Consider the following 11,828-nt stretch of genomic DNA (forward strand, 5'->3'; position numbering starts at 1 on the left):
CAAGGGGGGATCATTGCCGCCAGACTTACATGCTTTTTCAGACTCAGATTGGGCTGGTTGTTTTGACACGCGAGTGTCCACAAGTGGTTTTTGTTTCATGCTTGGCAGTTCATGTATATCATGGTTGAGCAAGAAGCAACCTATTGTAGCCACTTTGAGTTGTGAGGCTGAGTACAGGGCAGTCTTCACAGCTACAGTTGAGTGTGTATGGCTCAGACGCCTTATGGCCGATTTGGGTGTTGGACAGGACACTGCCAACACTATCTATACTGACAGTCAGAGCGCATTGGCAGTTGCGAGGAACCCAATTTTTCATGCTCGCACAAAGAACATTGAGGTGCATTACCACTATGTCAGGGAGAGGCTCTCAGCAGGAGAGATCAGCTTGGCTTATGTGCCAACACAGGACAACCTTGCAGATCTTTTCACAAAGGCACTGTCTCGTGAGAAGCTTGAAGCTTGAAGATTTTCGCAAAGCTTTGGGCTTACTCCTCTTTGTGGACTGATCCTGTCCTCAGGGCATGGCACTTCCCTTTACTCATGTGCGAGCTCTCGTTCACTGCATCACTCCAAGGGGGATTTGTTACCATATACATGTGGTAGTGATGTGTGTGAACACACTAGGACCGCCGGGGCATTTTTTCCCTCTTTAGGAGGTTTTTCCCCCCGTGCATTGTATATACGCCCATCACTCTAGGGCTATCTATCTTTCCATTGCACACTAAGTAACACACTCTCTATTGTGTGCCTTGAGCTTCCTTCGTCTTCTCCAAGCTGTGTGTGTTTCTTAGCAACCCTAATTCCAACAGTCCGTAGGACCCTATCCTTACACACGTGGATAATGATGGGAAAGCTTCCAATTAAAGAGCTAGAAGAAACAATGTACACAAGTTCAGAAACGGTAATCCCTAACTTCAATATAGCAGAAGTTGTACTCAAGTTGAGTACCGGGAAGTTCAAAGACACATTCTACATAATCAACTCCCATCATATCAAAGAGAGTCTGGTCTTGACAAAAACCTGGATGGATATCTTCTTTCAACCACAAGGAAAAGCTTCAACAACAACACCACAAAAATCCCCAGAAGTACCTAAAGCCCATGCAAAAAAGGAGCAACCAACCATTGCGGGAAAGGTAAAGCTAAGGTAAGCACTAAAAAAGATCAACCTCGCAAGACAACTTTACCTTCAACAAACCTCCATCAAGCTTCCCACAGCCTTTACACCGCAAGCCACACCATTGACAATGCAACGAAGACCAAAGCAAAAAGTTTATCAACTAAAATTTCCATCACAACAAAGCCTCTAGAAGAAGCCGAAGAGAATCAACCAAGCGTTAGTATCCAAAGAGCACATCAAAGTCAATGACCCAATTTAGATACATAAAGCACAAGTTCAACCTCAACAACAAAAGGTGACATGGTGGGTGACATCAAATGAGTCAATCACTACTCAAGGCTACTTTCAAGGAAACGCTAATGTTTGGGCAAAAAAGACCAAAGTAACAGCAACTCACCTCAAGCAGACAATTCTACAAGGAGAAAGCCGAGCAATCAATGGAAGACCAACACCTCACGCAGCAGAAAGAACAACAACAAAAGGCATAAAAAAAGACCTTCCAAGCAAGCAACGCGAAAAGTACGGGTGCTGAAGTCATACTTCAACCAAGCTACCCAATAAAGAAAGGTGCAATAATGGATGATTATAGTCAAGCTACTTGAAGCACAAGGATTTTATGAAGGCAACACTCGAATATGGTTACCAAAAGTTGTAGCTCAACCTGGAACACCAAAGATGAATCATGTAGCACAAGGCTCCACCCAAAGGAAAGCAATGCCAACCAAAAGCCAACAGAAGCCAATTGCAACCAAGGCTGCTACAACCTCCAGATGGATACCTCGTCTTCAGCTACAAAAGCAAGGCTTTCCGTGCCCCACCCAAGTCACTTCCCTGAGTATTGACATTATGTTAGTGCCAAATAGCTATGCTACATACATTCCATTGTGGCGACCCGCTAACCAAAAGCCAACAGAAGCCAATTGCAACCAAGGTTGCTACAACCTCCAGATGGATACCTCGTCTTCAGCTACAAAAGCAAGGCTTTCCGTGCCCCACCCAAGTCACTTCCCTGAGAATTGACATTATGTTAGTGCCAAATAGCTATGCTACATACGTTCCATTGTGGCGACCCGCTAGCATTTTGGTAAAGGAGATTACGTGCAGTGAGTTCCTTTTCAAGATGTTAAAAAAGAGCATCAATCTTTTGACCCATAACAAGAGAGTCTTGGGTACTCATAGTTGGTTAATTTAATTTTAATTAATTTAAGTCGAGCAAAAGAAAAGGAAAAATACAGATGTAAATCCAAAATATATGCAAGAGTTAAATTGGAAAAAAGAATAAAGGACACAATAAAACAAATAAGATGATATCTTTGAATGTTGAACGAGCCAAAAAAAATCAAAGAAGACCTCTAATGATTATGTAAAGGCTTTGATCAATCCAAAACGATAGATAGAAGTAGTTGAAAGAGCATCTTCTTATTTTGTTGATGATTGTAGGCACTTTAATTTATTTTAAGGCCAATTTCAATACTTTGTGATTGTCCCTTGATAGTGTAAGCGATGCATGAATTGCCTTTGCTGCTTTTCTTCAATTGCTTGCATTGTTTTCTTCGAAGTAGATAACTCACAGTCGTGATTGAAACTATTGAGATGAGGAAGCTTGCTATTCTTGCATCTTTAGCAAAGAGAGAGCCTTCCAAAAGTGATCTCCTCGAGAGTCTTCATGCCGAACTTTATTTGATTTGCTCACAAGAAACACTCTTCTTTTCTTCTACACAATGTCTAGAGCGTTTTCAAAGCTTTGATACCACTGTTGGCTTTTTGATATCTTTCCAACATTTTCAATAAAACTATAATTCATTAAATCAAAATAAATTCAACAAAACAAGTGATTGAATAATCACAACATATAAAGACAATAATATAAACAAAAATCAAAAGGCAAGGCACCATATTGGATACCACCCATCCCCCTCAATCAGTATGATTGAGTATTTGCCTTCTGTCTCTTCATTGATCTCATGGGACGTGAATCACAATAAGATAAATATATGAAAGATAAGAGAGCATGAACTACGCAATGAAGATAGTGTGTGCCATGATTAAGAGAGAAAATTAACATAAAAGAGAGCAAAAGTGTATCTTCTGTAACTTGACTCTAACGAAGATTTTGATGGCTTGGCTCTCATAGCTTCGAAGGGGAGGGGGGGGGGGGGGGACCCTAAGGTCACTTGCTTAGGATACTCGCAGAGCACTCATCTTCCTTGTGGAGCGTTAGGAAGATGATTCCTGCTGAGAAAGTAGGGTGTGCACGATGACACGATTTCGGATTCTCTTTCTCTCTTTATCAAAATAGAAGTGGTTGTTTTTCACATAAACTCTTAGAATAGTAGATAAATGAGAGTTCGATTTACATTGCTTCTTTTAAATGGTTTTTAACCATACTACATAAGCAAAATTGATAGAATGTCCAAAGGTAGTAATAGTGATAATAAATCAAAACACAAGCGTGCGACAAAAGTAACGTATATGAGAGAAATTAGAAAGATTTTGTATGATCATCCCATGACAACAAAACTTTTGTTATTAAGCGGTGCATGGTCTTAGTTAGAGGGTGTAGTTGCACTCTGTGAATTTAAAATTGATTATGATAATCACAATAGCCTCTCTTAGAGTGTGATGAGGCAAAGGGGGTTATGCAAACAACATAGAGACGACTTAACTTGTTCTACGCTAGTGTGCAAAGTGATTGGTTAGCAATCTGGCGGGTTGTCAATCCCACATTTTGCACTGATAGATAGGCGATAGAGTTCACCTTCTAGAAGAAGAAGCGAAGGGGGGTTGCCCATTCTTCTGGTGGGTCTAAAAGACCAAGTTTTGTCGTTGCAATGAATGCCTTCCACTTGTTGTGAACGCCACTTCCTTTTACGCTTCCACCGACTCGTTCCAACCCAACCTTAACATTAAACCTGCTTATTAGGGTTACCAGAATCTACATAATACTCTCCAAAACAATGAATCGCCCAAGTCTTTATGAATGGCTCGTGTCGTTAAAGTAGAGCAATAAATGATTTCTTATCATTTATAAAATACGGAAGAATCTCTCTAGCTATGGCGATCCATTTTACACCGACAATTTCCAGAACATTTCGAGGAAGGCAGAATCGAAGAAGCGAAGAGAATTCCCAGATACTTGCGCGTCTTCCTCAGGTGAGCAGGAAGCTCCATTTGCAGCTTGTTGGAAGCTCGAGTGCGAAAAAGGAAGTGCAGATGCAGGTGCTTGTATAATGCTTCGATGTGGGAAGCTCATTGGGGCGGATCTATGATTGGATTTTCAGCAGAAATGGCAGGCAGCTGAGACAGAAGAGGCCAGCTATAGGCACAGCCTGGAAAGTAGATCCATGAAAGTCACGAGATATTGGTAGCAAAGGATGCAGAGACCTAACCCTCATTCTCACAATCGGCCATTGTAATATAGCCAGCCTCACATCAAATTTCCTCCTTTGTTTGCTGCGCTCATTTCTACAGGTGAAGAGTTGGGTGCCATTGACCTAGTTTTCCAGTCTGTGGCAATAGTTGTAGCATTGCTCCATAGCGGCAACCAGATAAGTTTTTGCTACCATTCTTACCAGCTGTCATTGCCGCCTTTCCAGCATGGAACCTCCAGAGAATTTTAGGGAATCTCTTGACCAAGCTGGGAAAACTGTGACAACGTGTACGGATGGCCCTGCTTCAGCCTCCTACTTGGAGGCTGTAGATACTTTGAGGCATCTCCTTGATGCCATGTCCTTGGGCCAAACTGTACCAGCTAATGATGAAGATCATGACACCTTAGATGAAGCACAAAGCCTTTTGCAACTTGCGATGTCGCGCATGGAAGATGAATTTAGGCATTCACTTGAATTGCATAGTGAGTCTGTGGATCCGGAATGGCTTTTCGATCCTGTTGCAAATCCATCTTTCGGCTCAATATCTGATGACTTGTCTGTTCAGATTGCCGCAGGCGATGAATCTGGGGAGGGAGAGGAGGAAGTGGCCACATCTCGCCCTCTCTCCAACTTGAAGCTTCTTCTTGACATGCTGCCACCAGAGATTGTTCCTAGTCTTGCAGATATAGCTGCTCGCATGATCAACTGTGGGTATAAGATGGAGTGCTGCCAGCAATACATTCAAGTCAGAAAAACCATTCTGGAAGAAAGCCTCTTTAGGCTAGGAGTGGAAAGGTTCACTATCGAGGATGTGCAGAAGATGACTCCAGATACATTAGAAACTGAGATTTTACAATGGATGAAAGCCTTTTCAGTGTCGGTTGGTGTGCTTTTTCCTAGTGAGAAGCAGTTGTGTGAACAGGTCTTTGTAGAGCTACCCTCTATATCCGAGTGGTGTTTTGCAGAAGTGGGAAAAGGAGCCATGACGCAGCTTCTCAACTTTGCAGAGGCTGTTGCAATCGGTCGTCGATCGCCAGAGAAGCTTCCTAGGATTCTTGACATGTATGAGGAACTTAGAGATCTTATGGATGACATTGGGTCTATATTTTCTGGTGCCAGTTGTGCAAACCTCAGGGCAGAAGCATCTGGTGTTCTTTCCCGGCTTGGGGAGGCTGCACGAGGAACTTTTGCTGAGTTTGCCAGTGCAATAAAGCGAGACACCGCACGAATGCCAGTGCCAGGTGGTGCGGTTCATCCTTTGACTCGTTACGTGATGAATTACCTGAGATTGCTTTCATGCTTTTCGAACACCCTCAATGAAATTTTAGGCAATCAGAGGAGTGCTGACTCTTCTTCAAGAAGGTCCGATGAGGGCAGCAACCCGGGATCCCTGTACGACGATAACTCAGGGCAGCTGAGAGATGATTTGCCTCTTTCAGTGCAGATTGTTTACTTGATAGAGCTCCTTGAGAACAATCTGGATGGAAAAGCCAAGCTGTACAGAGATAATGGTCTTCAGTTTCTCTTCTTGATGAATAACTTCCAGTACATCGTTCAGAAAGTCAAGGCATCCGAGGTGCGTAGACAGCTTAGTGATGATTGGTTGAGGCGACATATGGGCAAAGTGCGACAGTTTCATAATGCTTATTTGAGAGGAGCATGGCATAAGGTTCTAGCATGCTTGAGGGATGAAGGGATACACTCTGGTGGGAGCTCGTTCTCAGGTGGAGTCTCAAAATCAGTGCTGAAGGAGAGATTCAAGCAATTTAATACCACCTTTGATGAGGTAGTCAAAACCCAACAAAGCTGGATTGTTTCAGATCCTCAGCTGTGTGCTGACTTGCGCATTTCAATCGTAGAAATGGTGCTGCCTGCTTACAGGGCTTTTTTGGGTCGCTTCCGCAACCATTTGGAGTCGGAGAAGAATTCTGATAGATTTTTAAAGTACAATGCAGACGATATGGAAGTCATTTTGAACGACTTGTTCAACAATGATGGATCATCATCTGTTCACCGCAGAGGGTCTTTTTCAACCAATTAAACTGTAAAGTGACCTTGATTATTGTGCTACACTGTGCTTTTTCTCTTCTAAACTGAATAATTTATTCGTTGCCTTGTTGTCTGGAGCTAAATTTATACCATACAGCTAGTCATTTTACAAACATAAGATGGGATTTGCTTCACTTTAAACAAATTTCAGAGGACCTCTTCTGGATATTAGGTTTGTGCTGCCATGACTAATACTGCATTTGTGAAGGTTTTATGGCAAATGAAGATGGGTTTTACTTGAGAAGGATGCACGGAGCGGCTGGCTCGGGATTTTCAATTTGATGTGAGTGGTGGCTATCTATTGGATAAATTATTGCAATCCCTCTCATGTCGATTCTCCCCATGTATGCAGTTTCTGGTATATGTTCTATCTACATCTGGTCATCTATGAAAACCTGATTCAGCTACTTGAGAAATTTTCTTGCGACAGCATGTGGAGAACAGTTTTCTCGTCTGTGAAGACCATGTCGCCTTTCCACATTCTGAAGGGAAAACTACAGAGAAAGATGTCTGAGCAATTGCCGAATTCTTTTCAGGCTTCTTATTTTTCTGTCCAATGGAGATTGCCTCGCCTAATAGCATTGCCAAAAGAGAAGTCATTGTGGAGTTGTGCCAATTTTGCTTTGGTACTAAGTAGAGGAAGTTGTCTCAGCTCATAGTTCTCTCCGTAGTAGAGAAATTTGCATTAGCGTATAGTTTTCTCAATATCGTTGTTTGAGTCAAATAAACATGTTGGGTAGTAGTAGGAGTCTGAGACCGCTGTAGTTGGTTAGTTTATTTTTTCGGGAGTAGTTTTGAAGTTTAGAGTTATGGTTCTTAAGCTTCTTATTTTGTGATCTGTAACATGTCCAATAATTGGCAGTGCTTCTGACATGCCGTGTGATACCATAAGCTCTTTGTCTTATGCATTTATATGGATTTTTTATACTGTTTGTCCACTCTTATGTCTGTGAATCATTATGCTGTTTCTCCAATAGACTCCTCTTACAGGTCGTCTTTGGGTTGAAAACCAATTTGCCGTGCGCTAGATGAAAAGCTTATGGTGACTGAGAAACGATGGCAGTGTAGTTAAGGTAAACGTCTTGGCTTTAGGCAAGCATTTGAGAAGTTTTCGATTTCATAATAGTCTTGGGAACATGTCCCAAAGGTTGTATGGATCAGATATCAATGTCAGTGCAAGGTGTAAATCTGTACTGCTGTAGTAAGATAGTCAGATGAGCAAGGTAATGATGGACTGAGTGGCAACTCATGCGATAGGGACATCTGGGTAGAAAAAAAAAAAAAAAGCAGGTTTTGATCAAATTATATTTTGATCAAAATATAGTTCAATCAAAACCCACTTTACATAGAAATACACATATAATGTGGGTATACAACATTTAGTAGCATTACAAGAGAGGCTTGCCTTACCCTTAGCTAAAGCATGAAATACCTTTCTTTTAAGGACAACATCAAAATGCTTGCAAAGGAAGAGCCAAACAAATTGTTGGTTATCAGAGAGAAGGTTGGAGTCGTGAAAAACAAGGCCGCATCGAGAGCGATTTGGCGAACTTGGAACGTTCTCTCAGAAGGCAGTGAGTTTGACTTTATAGTATTTTGTATGCATAAATGCGATAAAATACGTAGTTTTTGTGGCCGCATGCATGCACATTTGCAGAAGCAACATGGGCTGCTTTTAATGGTAAGTTTGGGCTGAACATGTCCTGTCATTGAGGGCCACGTTTATTGGTTATTAGATAGAGTCATAGGATCACTGTTATGGATTTTTCTCTTTGTGCTTGCTGTGGTTATTGTAGCATCGCTGTGGCTCTGCATCAGCCACGAAGCAATTGGCAGAAAATGAATTTTGGTAAATTCAACCATCAAGGTTTGGTGCAATTGTGCAGAGGTAGAGTGCTTGAAGTGAAATGGACGGGGAGAGCACCTTCTCCAATAGTTTTTTGAGGCAGTATGGAATTCAAAAAGGCAGTTTTCGTGCAGGTATCCTCTGTAGCAAAATGGTGCTGACGAGTAGAAGAACATCCACATTGCAGAAATGTCTCATGTGCTTGCTTGCGACAAGGTTATGTGTATTATTGACATGTTGGAGATGATGTAGACAAGTTAAATATAGAGGTCCGAGTATTCATGGAGTGATAGGTGCCATGAAAAATTCAGTCTTACAAGCTCGTGGAGAGAGTTGGTATGGAGCAACAAGGATTCCATTTTGTGTAGTTTAGGTCAATGCAAGATCTTGATGATGCGTTCAGTCTTACAAGCTTAGAAAGGTTCTCTTCAAGGTGTAGGGAATGGTCTGTCAGAGACCATTCCCAAGAATGTAGGCGACCACATGGCGACCGGCAGGGAGCCAGGAGCCATGGTGGGAGCCTCATTCTTGGGGAATGGTCTCTGACAGACCATTCCCGGCCGTCACAGTCCAGGCGAGGGGGGCCATAATATTCTGCCGAGCCAATCATTTGCATAAAGCCTCCTAATTACCAATGCTGATGTGTCGTCATCAGCGCGATTGGGGATTCCGTCTGCTGATGAGTCCTACAATCATTGGCAATGATTGCCATGAAAATTACGGCTGCTGATGTGGCAAAAATCTGACAGCTCTGGGCAAGAATTCCCGTCAGTAAAAGACACTAGATGAGCGGCAAGAGTCTTCTGCCCCTCGAGCCTGGACTGTGACGGTGGAGAGAGTTGGAGTGGAGCAAGAAGGATTCCACTTTGTTAGTTTAGTTCAAAGCAAGATGTTGATGATGTGTTTGATAGTGGCTTTTGGAACTAGTGTTTGGTAGAAATTCAAGGTATTTGGGAACGAGATGCCTACCTGGAAATGATTCAGTCCTATAAAAACACTCTTTTTCAAAGGCTCTTGATTGGTAGTTTTGTAACTTGTCACAGTCTAACTAGGTGGTTGCATTAATGACAATATGACCAAAAACTGCTACCAACATGAAAGAAGACACATTATTGCAAATGAAGTAACAAACTAAAAGCATAGATATAATGAAATAAACCATGAAGGTCAAGGCGTGCCCTCTCTCTCTCTCTCTCTCTCTCTCTCTCATAAAAGGTCTTCAAGCCCTTGACAGATAGATCTTACAAGTCTCTTGGGATTGTTCCTACAATGTTAAAAACTTAACTGTTGTTCTGTTCTTCTTCTGCTCCCCCCCCCCCCCCCCCCCTCTCTCTCTCTCTCTCTCTCTCAATCTTTTGTTCATTGTTCTATCTTGTACAAGATAATGGAACACTTGTTGCCGTGTCTCTTGGGAGGATATAGTGATTGCATCTTCTGTGTGTGGGTGTGTGTTTGTGTTAGAAGGTCTTGAGTTCAAGCTCCTGTCGGATAGATCTTACAATTCTCTTGGGATTGTTCTTGCGATGTTGTAAACTTCTCTTCTTCTTCTTCTTCTTCTTCTTCTTCTCTCTCTCTCTCTCTCTCTCTCTCTCACACACACACACACACACACACACACACACACACACACACACAATGAACTTTTTAGTAATAAGGGTATACAAGAGTTTCCTCATGTGGTGGTCCTTGGAAAAATACATCACTTTGGTATGCTTGGTGATACAGACCTCTCTAGCAAGCATCACATGAGACTTGAGCTTGTGTCCTATCAAACATTTATGCACTCAAAAGGCTATTTTTCATGTTTCTTTAAAAGGTAGGCTTTAACATATTCAAATCAGTGCTCAAAAAATACCTAGGCTTAGTATGATCTCACCTACACAATTGACTAAATTTGTAAGTTTGAAGGTGAGGAAACTTACAAAATTCAAAGAAGTTTAGTGTAAAAATCTTCAAATATTGTTAATTTACCTCTAGAATTTTCCAATTTAGAAAAACATTTATTTCATGCATTGATTAAAATGTTTACATATGCCGACGCAAAGGTAACATGGCAGTGTTGGATGGTCCATTGTGCCACATGGAAGGATTTCAATCAATCAAGTTATCCTCAAACCTAGCACAAAACATATGCAAGCACGTAATTTGAGTGATCACTATTGTTGGACTACATAAGAAGTCCTTAGTGAAGGATGGATTTTGGGGTGCAAATCTCGACCGTTGGAAAAAGCTTTTCGATTTATTCCACATGACAAGCTAATGATAATTTTAAATTACTTTTTTAAACCCTTGTGAGAGGGCGTTGACATTTGTGTACCATTGTCTTTAAAGAGGGGCATTGAGTTTTTTGTCAAACATTATTTTCTATGCCTTTGAAATATATTGTAATGTTAAATAGTTCATTGTTGCACTTTTTTTCAAAAAAACGTGTGACTACATGTTTAAAAATAATAGTGTCACTTTTTGTTTTCTCTCTCAAAGAAGCTTTTCATTAGGAAATTATCATCTACAGCCTTATGTAGGCCATAGTGAATTTTCACCTTGTTTTTATTTGTGTCTTTCAGTACGGCCAAAAATTCTTTATGGTGTGAATGGCAGAAGAGGAGATTGGAATTAGATTGATTATCCATACTTCCTGCTAATAATAAGCCTTGAGCTCAATATTCTTAGGACAGACCTCTTTAATGTCTTAGTAACAAAGATCTCTCTCTCTCTCTCTCTCTCTCTCTATTTGCATGGTTGTACTACCCTCAACATATAGACCTGCACATATCCCTAGTACTAGAGCTCGACCCATCCTATAGATCTCATCACCCACCAAACGTCCTTCTCTCTTTTATTTTGTACCAATTTAAATTATTTTGTCTTTCCCGATGGACAAAGGACATACACACATGTATACTTGATTTGTCTCAAAGGCTGACTTCGGCCTCACATAGATGTTAAAAAGTTCTCTCTCTCTCTCTCTCTCTCTCTCTCTTTGTGTGGCTCACCCATTGCTCATCCCATTGACTTTCTTTGACGATGTGCTCAAAGCTCATTTCTTGCAAATGCCTCCACATGTTGTGAAGATGAACCGGCAAAAGAGGGAAATATGGCTTCCTCTTCCACCGGCCTTTGTGAATCGCCCTATGCATCGCGAGATCACTCCCTTAGGAACAATATGGGACCTTTTTGACATCTGTTAGGATAATACGGGAGTGGGACAAAGATCTCTCTCTCTCATCGTGCCACGACTCGCTTTCCATTGCGTGAATCCCTGCACCCTTCACATCAAGCTTAAGGCCCTCCATTTGTCACGCTGCTCTTCTCCCTTGAAAGCAACTTCCCTGTCAAAGATCTGCACACGGGCTACGTTGAAAGAAGAAGCAGCAGCGGTGACAAATCGACACGAACAACCTTGTGAGCGCACAGTGTCATTTGGCTGCCTTTGAAGTTCCAGT

The 11,828-nt window shown here is 41.7% G+C and overlaps 1 pseudogene; it reads left to right on the forward strand.

The window, feature by feature from the left end:
• Positions 1–4,138: 4,138 nt before the first annotated feature.
• Positions 4,139–6,603, forward strand: LOC147437583 (exocyst complex component EXO70B1 pseudogene; annotated as a pseudogene).
• Positions 6,604–11,828: the final 5,225 nt, after the last annotated feature.

This window comes from Adiantum capillus-veneris, chromosome 17, assembly GCF_014529385.1.
Source record: "Adiantum capillus-veneris isolate H3 chromosome 17, ASM1452938v2, whole genome shotgun sequence".
NCBI classification, from domain to species: domain Eukaryota; kingdom Viridiplantae; phylum Streptophyta; class Polypodiopsida; order Polypodiales; family Pteridaceae; genus Adiantum; species Adiantum capillus-veneris.